Source organism: Narcine bancroftii, chromosome 2 (genome assembly GCF_036971445.1).
Source record: "Narcine bancroftii isolate sNarBan1 chromosome 2, sNarBan1.hap1, whole genome shotgun sequence".
Taxonomy (NCBI): Eukaryota; Metazoa; Chordata; class Chondrichthyes; order Torpediniformes; family Narcinidae; genus Narcine; species Narcine bancroftii.
Window position 1 is genome coordinate 143,720,149 of NC_091470.1, and position 12,368 is coordinate 143,732,516.

General features: G+C 43.5%; 1 pseudogene; it reads left to right on the forward strand.

The window, feature by feature from the left end:
- The first annotated feature begins 1,513 nt into the window (after nucleotides 1-1,513).
- LOC138752464 (putative methyltransferase C9orf114 homolog pseudogene) lies at nucleotides 1,514-2,832 on the forward strand (annotated as a pseudogene).
- Nucleotides 2,833-12,368: the final 9,536 nt, after the last annotated feature.

Here is a 12,368-nt window from a genome sequence, read left to right on the forward strand (position 1 = left end):
AGACGTTATAAACCAGTTTGGAAGATTAATGGTTAAACAGGATCTGTCAGATTAGGTGGATTTTTAAATATACCTTGGTTCTCTCTGCAGGGAGTTCCCAGTCTTCCTGACCAATCCTTCTCCTTTAACCAACTTCACAAATGTTCGCATTAACAAGTTATCCATCTCATTTTAGCGTTATTTGTTTCTGTCATTATTTTCAATTACTTGTGTCTCGACAATGCGCACAGAGCTGCCTCCAATCTTCTGTTTGATAACCAGCATTATCTTAGTGGCTGGAGGGTCAAATCTGGAGCAGGCAGAATTCTCAGTGCTAGTTAACTGTAATTTTAAAAGTAATAACTACTCTCATTTGAACCTTTGCGACTTTCAAAGGAGCATAATTGCAAAATTTCTCATGCCTTTTATTCCCAATGGAATGAAATGACAGCTTCACAAGAGTCCCCTTCATTACCTCGGTACTGGTGCCCATCAGGGCAGTTTTAGCTGCATCCCAGAAGGTTATTCTTTTGCCTCCAGCTTCTCCCTCACTCTTGACACTTGAGCAGGGATCATGACTCAGCTCGTGGAGCCAAAGCCTCAGGGAGCCAACAGCCAGGGTTCACCTCCCATGCTGAGCGGATGAACCTTGCACATTCTCACTGTATAGATGTGGGGGTTTCTCCCGTATCCCAAGGACCTACAGGACAGTTGGATAAATGGCCACTGAAAGCAAGAAATTTAATTTTTAAATATTTAGACATAGAGCGTGGTAACAGGCCCTTACAGTCCACAAGTCTGTATTGCCCAAATATCCCAATTAACCCAATATGTTTAGATTGGTGGGAAGAAACCCGCAAAGACACAGGGAGAACATACAAACTCCTTACAGACAGCGTGGGATTCGAACCTGGGTTGTTGATGCTGTAATAGTGCGGCACTAATCTTACCGCCCAAAATGAGATGTGATGAGAGTTTATTGTCGTGTACACAGTACAATATACAGATACACAGAAATTCTTGCTTTCTGCACACAGGTGCACCAACTGCATGTGCATAGATTAAATTAGCACAATGATTAGATTTAAATGTGTATTTTTCTGCTGGCAACATGCACCACTTCCCAGCGCCATCTAAGAACAGCCCAAATTTTCCTCTCATGTGCAGATGAGTGGTAGAATTTAGAGGGAGTTGATGAGAATCTGGGGAATTTTTTTTTGTAAATTGGTTCAGGTGGGATTAATATATAAAATTGGCTGAATAAAAGTCAGTACAAACTGGGTGGATTGAAGGGCCTGTGGCTATGCTGTATCTCATGACTCTATTAACATTAAATAAGGATGTAAGAAATAGAAGCAGGAGCAGGTCATCTGGCCCGTCGAGCCTGCTGTGCATTCATTCGTTCAGACCTGGCCATGGACCCAGACCCTCTTACCCACCTGATTTCCTTTACCCTAATTCTCCTATTTTTAACAAGTCCACGGCTGGGCCTCGTCAGCGACCAATAGAAGCACCTTTTGGTGATTCTTAGGACCGAGTATAAGTTGGCGGGATGGAATTACAGCGGCCGTTGAAACGGTGGAAGGGGAAGCATGATGAAATGACTGGTGCTGACTGGAGGAAATCAAGAGAAGCCAGAAAACGTGCTCAAAAGGAATTAAAAGAATACATATTCTTGAAGAAGCTTGAGAAACAAAGGGCAAAACTGCAGGAAACGATAAAGGAGGAAGAGTTAAAAAAAGAACCGAAAGGTCGTCTTCATACTGTTAGTGTGGCATTACCAGGGTCAGTTCTGGACAATGCCCAATCTCCGGAACTCAGAGCATACTTGGCTGGACAGATAGCCCGTGCATGTACTGTGTTCTGTGTGGATGAAATTGTGGTCTTTGATGAACAAGGAGAAGATGCAAAAACGGTGGAAGGCGAATTCCGAGGAATTGGGAAGAAAGGACATGCCAATGTGCATCTTGCCCGGATCCTGCAATACCTTGAATGTCCACAGTATCTAAGGAAATTTTTCTTTCCAAAGCATCAGGATCTATAGTTTGCAGGTCTTCTGAATCCGCTGGATAGTCCACACCATGTGAGGATTGATGAAGGCCATCCAAGCCCAAAAAAGGATAATTTGTCAATTGTGGCTTGCGAAAGGAAGTGCAGATTGACAGGCAACTTCAAGCTGGCCTCCGAGTTACTGTTCGATTACACAAGAGCGAACATTCAGAGAGCAAAACTTTGAAGGGTACAGTTGTTGCACCTCATGTTCCCCGGACGGAGTCTGGTCTTTACTGGGGTTACACAGTTCGACTTGCTTCTTGCATCAGTGCTGTATTTGCAGAGTGCCCATTTGAGGATGGCTACGATCTTACAATTGGTACATCTGAGCGAGGGTCGAACACTGACAACACTATACTTCCCTCATTCAGGCATATGTTGGTGGTGTTTGGTGGTCTTCAAGGCCTTGAGGCCAGTGTTGATGCTGACCAAAACCTCGAGTTTACAGATCCTAGTGCCCTCTTTCACCATTACCTGAACACCTGTCCTGACCAAGGTAGCCGTGCTATTCGCACTGAGGAAGCTATTCTCATCACTCTTGCCACATTGAGACCAAAGATTGACAAAGCACTCAAAGGAGCCGATTCAAGTTGAATTCATGGAACCAATTTCAACATGCCACCTTTTCACTGCAATCCTGGAGAACTGTTATTATCAACCACTGCTCATTCCCCTGACTAATTCTGGAGCTTATCTCTAGGTTAGAGATTCACTCCACCATGTTACAGTTTATGTAGGAATCTACAAAATGTTAATCAGATTAAAAGTATTGGGGAAAGATTTATAATGCATATTTTCCAACATATTTTCAAGCATTCAAGTAATTATATAGAATGTGTAGATCAGGACAACTGATGTGTGGGTTTTGCAGACTAGAGGATCATAGCATCAGAATGTAGGACCATGAAATAGTATCACATTTAAGTTGCAATGGCTGATTCTTGACTTTTTAATGAATGATTGACATACATGGAGTAAAATCTTATTTTTCAAAAAAAAAACAAAAAAAAACAAGTCCACCTGTCTGTATTTGACATACATTTAATTAAGCAACCCCGACTGCTTCCTTGGACAGGGAATTCCACAGATTCACCTCCTCTCTGGGGGAACCAGTTCCTCTTCATCTCCATCTTAAATCTACTCCCCTGAATCTTGAAACAATGTTTCCAAGTTCTAGTTCTGGGATGAAGATCTACACTGCGGGAGCACTGCCCTTTCCTTTGGATCAGATGTTTTAAAACATGGCTCCTTCTCCTCCCTGGATGTAAAATACCCGATAGCATTATTTTCTGGAGTAGGAGAGCTTATAGACAGCGTGGGATTCGAACCTGGGTTGTTGATGCTGTAATAGCATGGCATTAATCTTACCGCCCAAAATGAGATGTGATGAGAGTTTATTAATTACTCAGAAGCATCAACACAAATATCTGGCCAATGTAAAATTAATGAAGTTTGTGGGAAATTGTCCAGTGTGAATTCCCTTGAGAGGATGGTGATAACCACTTCCTGAAGCACTTCAGATCTTCTTGGCGAAGGTTCTCCCACAGGGCTGTCAGGGACAGAATTCCAGGATTTGGACCCAGTGTCAATGAAGACCAGGTCAGGTTGCTGCGGAGTGGGTCTTGAACCTGCCAAATTCCAGCTCAGAGTGAGAACCTTAGAACAACAGAATACATTACAGCAATGAAAACAGGCCCTTCGACCCTTCTAGTCTGTGCTGAACTGTTATTCTGTCTAGTCTCACTGATCTATACCCAGTCCATATCCCTCCATTACCCTCCCATCCATGTACCTGTCCAAATATTTCTTATATCTTAAAATTGAGACCACATTTGTCACATCAGCAGCCAGCTCGTTCCACACTCCCACCACTCTCTGTGTGAAGATGTTTCACTGAAACTTCTCCCCTTTCAGGGATTTTCATGGCTGCGCCCATGAACAACTGCCTCTAGTTCTCCTCCAAACCATCTAGGATGGCACAAGGTCAGGGACTTTAACATTCTACCCACTTTCAAAGTATGAGGAGGAATACGTCCTGTCGTCAGGTACAGGAACATTCATTAAAAAATTTAAATAAAAGACTCTAAAGCCTTGCCCAATGCAGAATCTCAGGGTCAGTCTCAGTGCCAGGATCAAGACACCAGCATACCATGTCTGCTATATACACATCAGCTCGTGGGAGCGACCCTTTCTCTCTGGTACCAAGTCAAAGCAAGCACATAGAATCTGAATAAATATAATCCAACAACTAGATCAGATCCAATCAGATTATCTTATGCTGTTCACACAAGAGTGTCTGGCACTTAAACTGGGAAAATTGACTCCCTTGAAATACCTTGAGTTTTCCCAGCGCTGATATTAACCCATTCCCACCATAAGGAAGAGAGAGAGAGAGTTCCAAGAGTCCACTCATTGAAAGCAGGTTAAAATGAGCACCTTTGAGTGAGAAGGCCATGCTGCACTTTGAAGCTTCACCCTAAACTGCACCAGCAGGGTGGTGCCTAGTCAGCAGGGTGACCTTCTGGGGGGGTGGGGTACTTTTCCCAATGTTCGGTGCCTTAAATATGGCTCAGCACAAATAAAACAAGGTGCAAACCCCCAGCCAACTTCCCGACCTCATCCCAAATTTAAATCTCTTGCTGCACGATGTCATTGACTCGGTGAAGGTCACGGTTTGGTCTGCCCACATTATTCTTCCAGTAAAACAAGATGTCCATGAGTCCATGAGGGGAGAGAGGGACGGAGAAGAGAAAGGAAAGAATGAGGAGAAAGGAGGGAGAAAGGAGGGAGAGAAAAGAGAGAGGGAGAGAGGAGCTGAGGAGAGAGGGGGAGTGGGAGGGGGATAGAGGAGGGGAGAGAGGAGGGTGGGAGAGAGAGGAGAAAATGAATGGAGGGGAGAGAGAGAGAAAGAGTGGGGAGAGAGGAAGGGGAGAAAGGGGAAGGGGAGAGAGGAGGGGAGAGGAGGAGAGAGGGTGTGGGGAGAGTAGGGGAAGAGAGCAGAGAGATAGAAAATGGAGTGAATGGGGGGGAGAGAGAGGAGAATGGGATGGGGAAAGGGGTGGGAGAGAGGAGGAGGGGAGAGGGTGAGGGAGAGAAAGGAGAAAGAAAGAGAGGGGAGAATGGATGGAGGAGAGGGAGAAAGGAAGGGGAGAGAGTGAATGGGTGAGAAAGGGAGGGGAGAGAGTGAATGGGGGAGAAATGGGGAGAGGGAGAAAGTGAAAATGGGGAGAGGGGAAGGAGGGAGGGGAGAGTGAGAATAGGGGGAGAAAGTTAGAATGGGGAGGGGGAGAGAGTGAGAATGGGAGGGGAGAGAGATGGGAGAGAAGGCTAAGGTTGGAAAGGAGAGTAAAAAGGAGGGGAAAGGGAATGGGAGAGAAAGAAAGAAGAGGTAGGGCTGTGAGGGGAAGAGAGAGGATGAGTAGGAGAAACTTGCTCAGTCATTTGTGGCCCCAGGCTTGTGTCAGTCATTCTTTCTGAAAATAATTGGTGCTAATGTGTGACAGCTCTCTCTTCTCTCACAGAATGCAGAGTTTACCAAAATGAAGGGGGTGGGGGTGGTTGGAAGAGAGGATTTGTTAATTGTCCTTTCAAACATCAAGCAGCCAATGTGCTGGAGATTTTGTCCTTCTTCCTCCTGCTGAATAGATTGATTCGACTCACAACAAGGTTGTGGTTACACTGGGAGTGGACATTTCAGTGATGGGAGGGAGGCCTTGCATTAAATGAAATCTTTCCATGGTCCCCCAGCCCCCAACACTCGTTACATTTCTTCAGGCATTATCACTCAGTATTTTTAATTTCAAAAATATTCTATTTATAATATATCCGGTAAATAAAATCAAGCCATATCTTTTCATGACTTTTGAATTAGAATCAGGTTCATTGTCATGAAGAAATTTCATGAAATTTATTGTTTTGAGGCAGCCGTGTTGTGCATTGTGGTGCCAAGATTACTGTAAATTACACTATTTAAAGTAAATAATTAGTGCAAAGTGAGGCTGTGTCTGTGATTCATTGTTCATTCAGGAATCTGATGGCGGAGGAGAAGAAGCTGTCCTTGTGCTGCCAAGTGTTTGTCTTCAGGCTCCTGCACCTCCTTCCCGACAGTAGCAGAGTGAAGAGGGCATGGCCTGGGTGGTGGGCATCCTTGGTGGGCTTTCTTCAGCCACGGCCTCTGGGAGATGTGCTTAATGGAATGAAGACCATTGCCCATGATGGCACTGGCTGAGTTCACACTCTCTGTGACCTCTTTCTGTCCTGGGCATTGGCCCCTCCGTACCAGAGAGTGATGCAACCAGTCATAATGCTCTCCACGGTCCACCTGTAGAAATTGGCAAGGGTCTTTTGTGACATGACAAGTCTCCTCAAACTCCTTATGAAATAGAGCTGCTGGTGAGTCTTCTTTGTGATTGCATTAATGAAGTTTAATTTGATGCCCTTTACCCTTTCCCCTGCTGACCTCTCGTTTCCTCTTCGTGAAATCCACAACCAGTCCCTTCGTTTTGCTAACGTTGAGTGCCAGATTGTTGTGATATCTCTCAACCACCCTGTGCTGAGGTTGCCACTGGTACAATAATAATACGTTCCTTTAATAAAGTAAATGTCCCAAATATGATTCAGCTTCAAGACACTTCTGGTGATTCTCAGAGAATGTGAGTTAAAGGAGGAAGATTTTATGGAGCATCTTAAAAAAGTCAGGCAGGTTTAGGGAGAGAATTGAGGAGTGAACAGTGAACAGTGATAGGGTGCATGTAACTGGAAGGCAGAAACTGAACTAGAGGAGCAGAGATTTATTGGAAATATTTTGGTCGGTTGTAAGATGTGACAGAAATGGGGAAAGGGGAAACTATGGACATGATGGTGATTTTATTAAAATGCATGGACAGGAAACAGGCCAAATGCAGGAAATATCTATAGTTATTATTTCTTTCGGTACTGGGGTTCATTAGAAATTTTTGTAGGCTGTTGAGAGTTGTCGTTCGCCAGCACCATGAAGGTTTAAAGGATACGACTGTAGTTGGTGCATCGAAGGTTTAATGGATATGACTGTAGTTGGCGCATCAAAGGTTTAAATGGATACGACTGTAGTTGGTGCATCGAAGGTTTAGTGGATACGACTGTAGTTGGCACATCGAAGGTTTAGTGAATACGACTGTAGTTGGTGCATCGAAGGTTTAATGGATAAGACTGTAGCTGTGCATCTTCACATACCTGTATGGCGTCAGTAAAAATTTCAGAGGATCTGTACCATAAACTCGTTAACATTAAAAAGGGGGTTAAAAAGGAGGGCTTCTCATCAGCATGCTGGGGTCAAGCAGAAGGGTCTTGCTACTTAGCTCTAAGACTCTGGATCAATCTTAATGAAGGTTTAGAGATAATTCACACACAGAAATTACTCAGCAAGTATTCATCGCTTATCTCCTTCCACACGAGCAGTCTAACATACCGTCAGACAAACACAAAAGTCTGCAAATGCTATGAATGTAGTCAAAACACTGGACAAACTCAGCCACTCTTGCAATGCCCATAGGAAGTAAAGATACATCTCTGACGTTTTGGGCCTGAGCTCCATTACCTGGCTCCCATGGGCTGGTCTCCAGCTGCCCGTGTGGTGGATTACTGGCGAACAGAGAGAGAGAGGGGGACAAGACTTCTAGGACTCCTCCACAGCAGACGGCAGGGAGCCGATGGGCCAGACCATCTCCTTCCACATCAAATTCACTGACATGGTCCATGGTGTTCACCACATCAGCTGAGCAGAGGAAGCGAGGAGGGCAGGCGGCATTGTTCCATAAATGTTCACATGGAGTTGAAGTGTCTTGTGGAGAATGTAAACCTCTTTCCCAAGCTCTGCTGAACTGACATCTACCACCTACATGAAACATAGCAGATCATCCCCACTGATTTCTCTGTAATAGATGCTGCCTTATCCCATTCATCTCTGGGTTCTCTGATTGTTCTGCTTGTGAGGCTTAAACTGAAGTTGACCACAGCATCACAGCTATCACCTAATGCTTGCATCTTTGATGTGGTGTAAACGCCATAAAATCCCTTCTGAATAAAATGCACTTTTCTTTTCTGCTGCACCCACCCCCACTGTCCTGATTCGGGCTGCGCACCAATGAAAGCAAGAGGCTGCTTGAAAGTCCTAAAGTCACATACGCTGAATGCGAAGAAGATTCATAAATCAAGATCACTTAGTGAAAAAATAATCAGGGGACACAGTGGGATGGAGAAGGCCCTTCTGAGTCTGGGCTCTGTTGCATTATGTGACCCAGCAGTGGAAGAATTCATCACAGTGTCACTCTTTCTCACAGAAGCAACAAAGATCTAGGGGTTGCAATCAACTTTGTGTAAAATTGGAGCTCTGTCTTGCTTTCAATGGGGGACAAAGGCGGCAGGCTGGTACCCCAGCCTGAAGTAAACGCTGCACAGCTGTGACCAATGCCAACACAGCTCCCATCAATATGGAGTGACCTTGTCACTACAGCAACCTGCTGTTTTGTTCTACTTCCACAGACTCCCCCGACAAAGCAGCCAGAAACCCCTTTGTCAGCACCGAAAATCTTAAATATTTCATTAGCTTCCCACCCCCCCACCCCCCTTTCCTTTCCCTCCCTCTCTTGATCTTGACTTTAAAAAAGTGTACTTTTACTTGAGTAAAAACCTTTGGCTAACAAAGGATTAGCCCCTAGAGCTGGTAATGTTAAAAAGTGGAAAGCAGACAGAGCACGTGCAAAGTATGTGCAGAGTTAGTTACTTACTTGAAAGTTTCAGTCAGGTGAGGGGTGGGGGGGGGGGGTGGGGGCAGCTAATCTCTCTGCACTGTAGGAGAGACCCGCAGTATTTAGACAGTAACCAAGCAAAGGAATTTGTATTAAAACCAGTACTTGTGATTTCAAGTTACTGTATCTTCTTTCAAATAGAGCCCTGTCTTGAGTGAACGGAATTAATTTCATTCTGAATCCTCAGCCAATGCGAGGGGTTAAGTTCGAAGGTGCCATTTAGACAGGGCTGGATTAAGCATTAAAGCAAAATAAGCCTGTGCTTAGGGCACCAAGGGAAGGGGGCACCACAGAGTTTTTCCCAGTGCCGATTGACCATGGTGCAGCTGAACTAGGGGCCCACAGAAAGGGGGTTCCCACGATAAATGGGGGGGAAAACATACAGGTCCATACAAATATGGTTACATTTAATATAGGGTTCGGCCTGGAAGAAAACCAGGTTTTTAAATCTATTTTTTCACATTCCATCTTCTAAGGAATGGGGAAATGTCACTTCCAAATTTCCGATTTTATTGTTGGGCGTTTAATTTCCCTTTATTATGAAAATTTGATAAATTAGCAAAGTCATAACATAACATAACAATTACAACACGGAAACAGGCCATTAGGCCCTTCTAGTCCGCACCGAACCAAATACTCCTCTCTAGTCCCATCTACCTGCACAATGACCATATCCCTCCACCTTCTTCTCATCCATATACCTGTCCAGCTTTTTCTTAAATAAGAAAATTGACTCTGCCGTCACTATTTCTCCCGGAAGCTCATTCCACACCGCTACCACTCTCTGAGTAAAGAAGTTCCCCCTCATGTTACCTCTAAACCTCTGCCCCTTAACTCTTAACTCATGTCCTCTTGTTTCAATCTCTCCTACTCTTAACGGAAATAGTCTATCCACATCCACTCTGTCTATCCCTTTCATAATCTTAAATACCTCTATCAAATCCCCTCTCAACGATCTACGCTCCAAAGAATAAAGACCTAATCTGCCCAATCTCTCCCTGTACTCTAGATGCTTAAACCCAGGTAACATTCTGGTAAACCTTCTCTGCACTCTCTCCACTCTGTTTATATCCTTCCTATAATTAGGCAACCAGAACTGCACACAGAACTCCAAATTAGGTCGCACCAACGTCTTATACAATCTCAACATCACCTCCCAACTCCTATATTCCATGCAATGATTGATAAAGGCCAGCATACTAAAAGCCTTCTTCACCACCCTATTCACGTGAGTTTCTACCTTCAGGGAACGATGTACCGTTACTCCTAAATCCTTCTGCTCTCTGTATTCATCAATGCTCTCCCATTTACTACGTATGTCCTGTTCTGATTCTTCTTACCAAAATGAAGCACCTCATACTTATCAGCATTAAATTCCATCTGCCATTTTTCAGCCCACTTTTCTAAGCAGCCCAAATCCCGCTGCAATCCTTGAAAACCTTCTTCATTATCCACTATTCCACCTATCTTAGTATCGTCTGCATATTTACTAATCCAATTCACCACCCCATCATCTAGATCATTAATGTATATAACGAACAACAATGGGCCCAATACAGATCTCTGAGGCACACCACTGGTCACCGGCCTCCAACCTGACAGACAATTTTTCCACTACCAGTCTCTGGCCTCTCCCTTTCAGCCAATGTTCAATCCATTTGACTATCTCAAAATTTATACCTAAAGACTGCACCTTCCTAACTAACCTTCCATGTGGTACCTTATCGAAGGCCTTACTGAAGTCCATATAGACAACATCCACCGCGCTACCCTCATCCACATTCCTAGTCACCTCTTCAAAAAATTCAATCAGATTGGTCAAACAGGACCTTCCGCCCACAAATCCGTGTTGAGTGCTCCTGATCAGACCCTGTCTATCCAGATATTTATAAGTACTATCTCTAAGAACTTTCTCCATTAATTTACCTACCACAGACGTCAAACTTACAGGCCGATAATTGCCAGGCTCCCTCCTTGAACCCTTTTTAAATAACGGAACCACATGCGCAATATGCCAATCCTCCAGCACTATCCCCATCTCTAATGACATTTGGAAAATTACCGTCAGAGCCTCTGCTATTTCCTCCTTTACTTCTCTCAATGTCCTGGGGAAGATCCCGTCTGGTCCTGGAGACTTATCCATCTTTATATTCCTCAAAAGCCCTAACACTACATCTTTCGTAATCACTATATTCTCCATATTTACTCAATTTGCTTTTTTTATCTCACATATCCCAATATCCTTCTCCTTGGTGAATACCAAAGAAAAGAAACTGTTCAATATCTCCCCCATTTCTCTAGGCTCCACACACAGTTTTCCGCTCTGATTCACTAAGGGACCAATTTTGTCTCTCGCTTTCCTTTTACCATTAACATATTTATAGAACCCTTTTGGATTAATTTTCACCCTGCTTGCTATAGTCTCCTCGTACCTTCTTTTAGCTTTCCTAATTCCTCTCTTAAGATTCCTCTTACATTCAATGTATTTTTCAAACATCTCCTTAATTCCATGCTTCTTATACCTAATGTACGCCTCCCTTTTTCTTCAAACCAAGTTTCCAATATTCCTTGAAAACCACGGCTCTCTCAAACCTTTTGCCTCTCCTTTTAACCTAACAGGAACATAAAGCTTTTGCACTCCCAAAATCTGATCTTTAAAAGACTTCCATCTCTCTACTACATCCTACCTATAAAACAAATTGTCCCAATGCACACCCTGTAAGTCCTTTTGCATCTCCTCAAATCTAGCTTTTCCCCAATCAAAAACCTCAACCCTTGGCCCTGACTTATCTCTTTCCATAATGACATTGAAGCTGATGGCATTATGATCACTGGACCTGAAGTGCTCGCCAACACTAACCTCCGTCACTTGACCCATCCCATTTGCCAACAGTAGATCTAACACTGCTCCTTCTCTTGTCGGCACCTCTACATATTGTTGTAAAAAACTATCTTGCACACATTTCACAAACTCTAACCCATCCAGCCCTTTCACAGAATGTGTTTCCCAATCTATATGTGGAAAATTAAAATCTCCCATAATTACAACCCTGTGCTTATCACAAATATCCTCTATCTTCCTACAGATTTGCTCCTCTAGGTCTTGGGCAGGAATTTTCTAATAGATTGTCAACGTTGGTAATTTTGCTTTATCCTTTACATTTTCTAACACATAATCCAATAGTGAGAATTAGATTGAGAATATGGCCCAGTTTAGGAAAATTTTGGGTTATAATCATTTTTCTCTGGCTAGTTCTATTATAGATAACCATCCATTCCCCCCCCTTCAGTATTAGATAAAGGTTTTAAGATTTGGGATTAAAAATGTTAAAGATTTGCTTTGTCTGTTAAATTTAAGCTCTCAAATAGACATTTTTAAAGATATTTGCAAGTTAGGAATTTTGTTCAGACTAAATTGAACACTTTTCCTCGAATCGCAGATCCGAGTATACTTGACATACTTTTCGATCTACAGTTTGTCCATAGCGGATTGATATCACGTATTTCACATTCTGCACTTATTGAGTCTTAATGTCTTGTCAGTTAGACAAT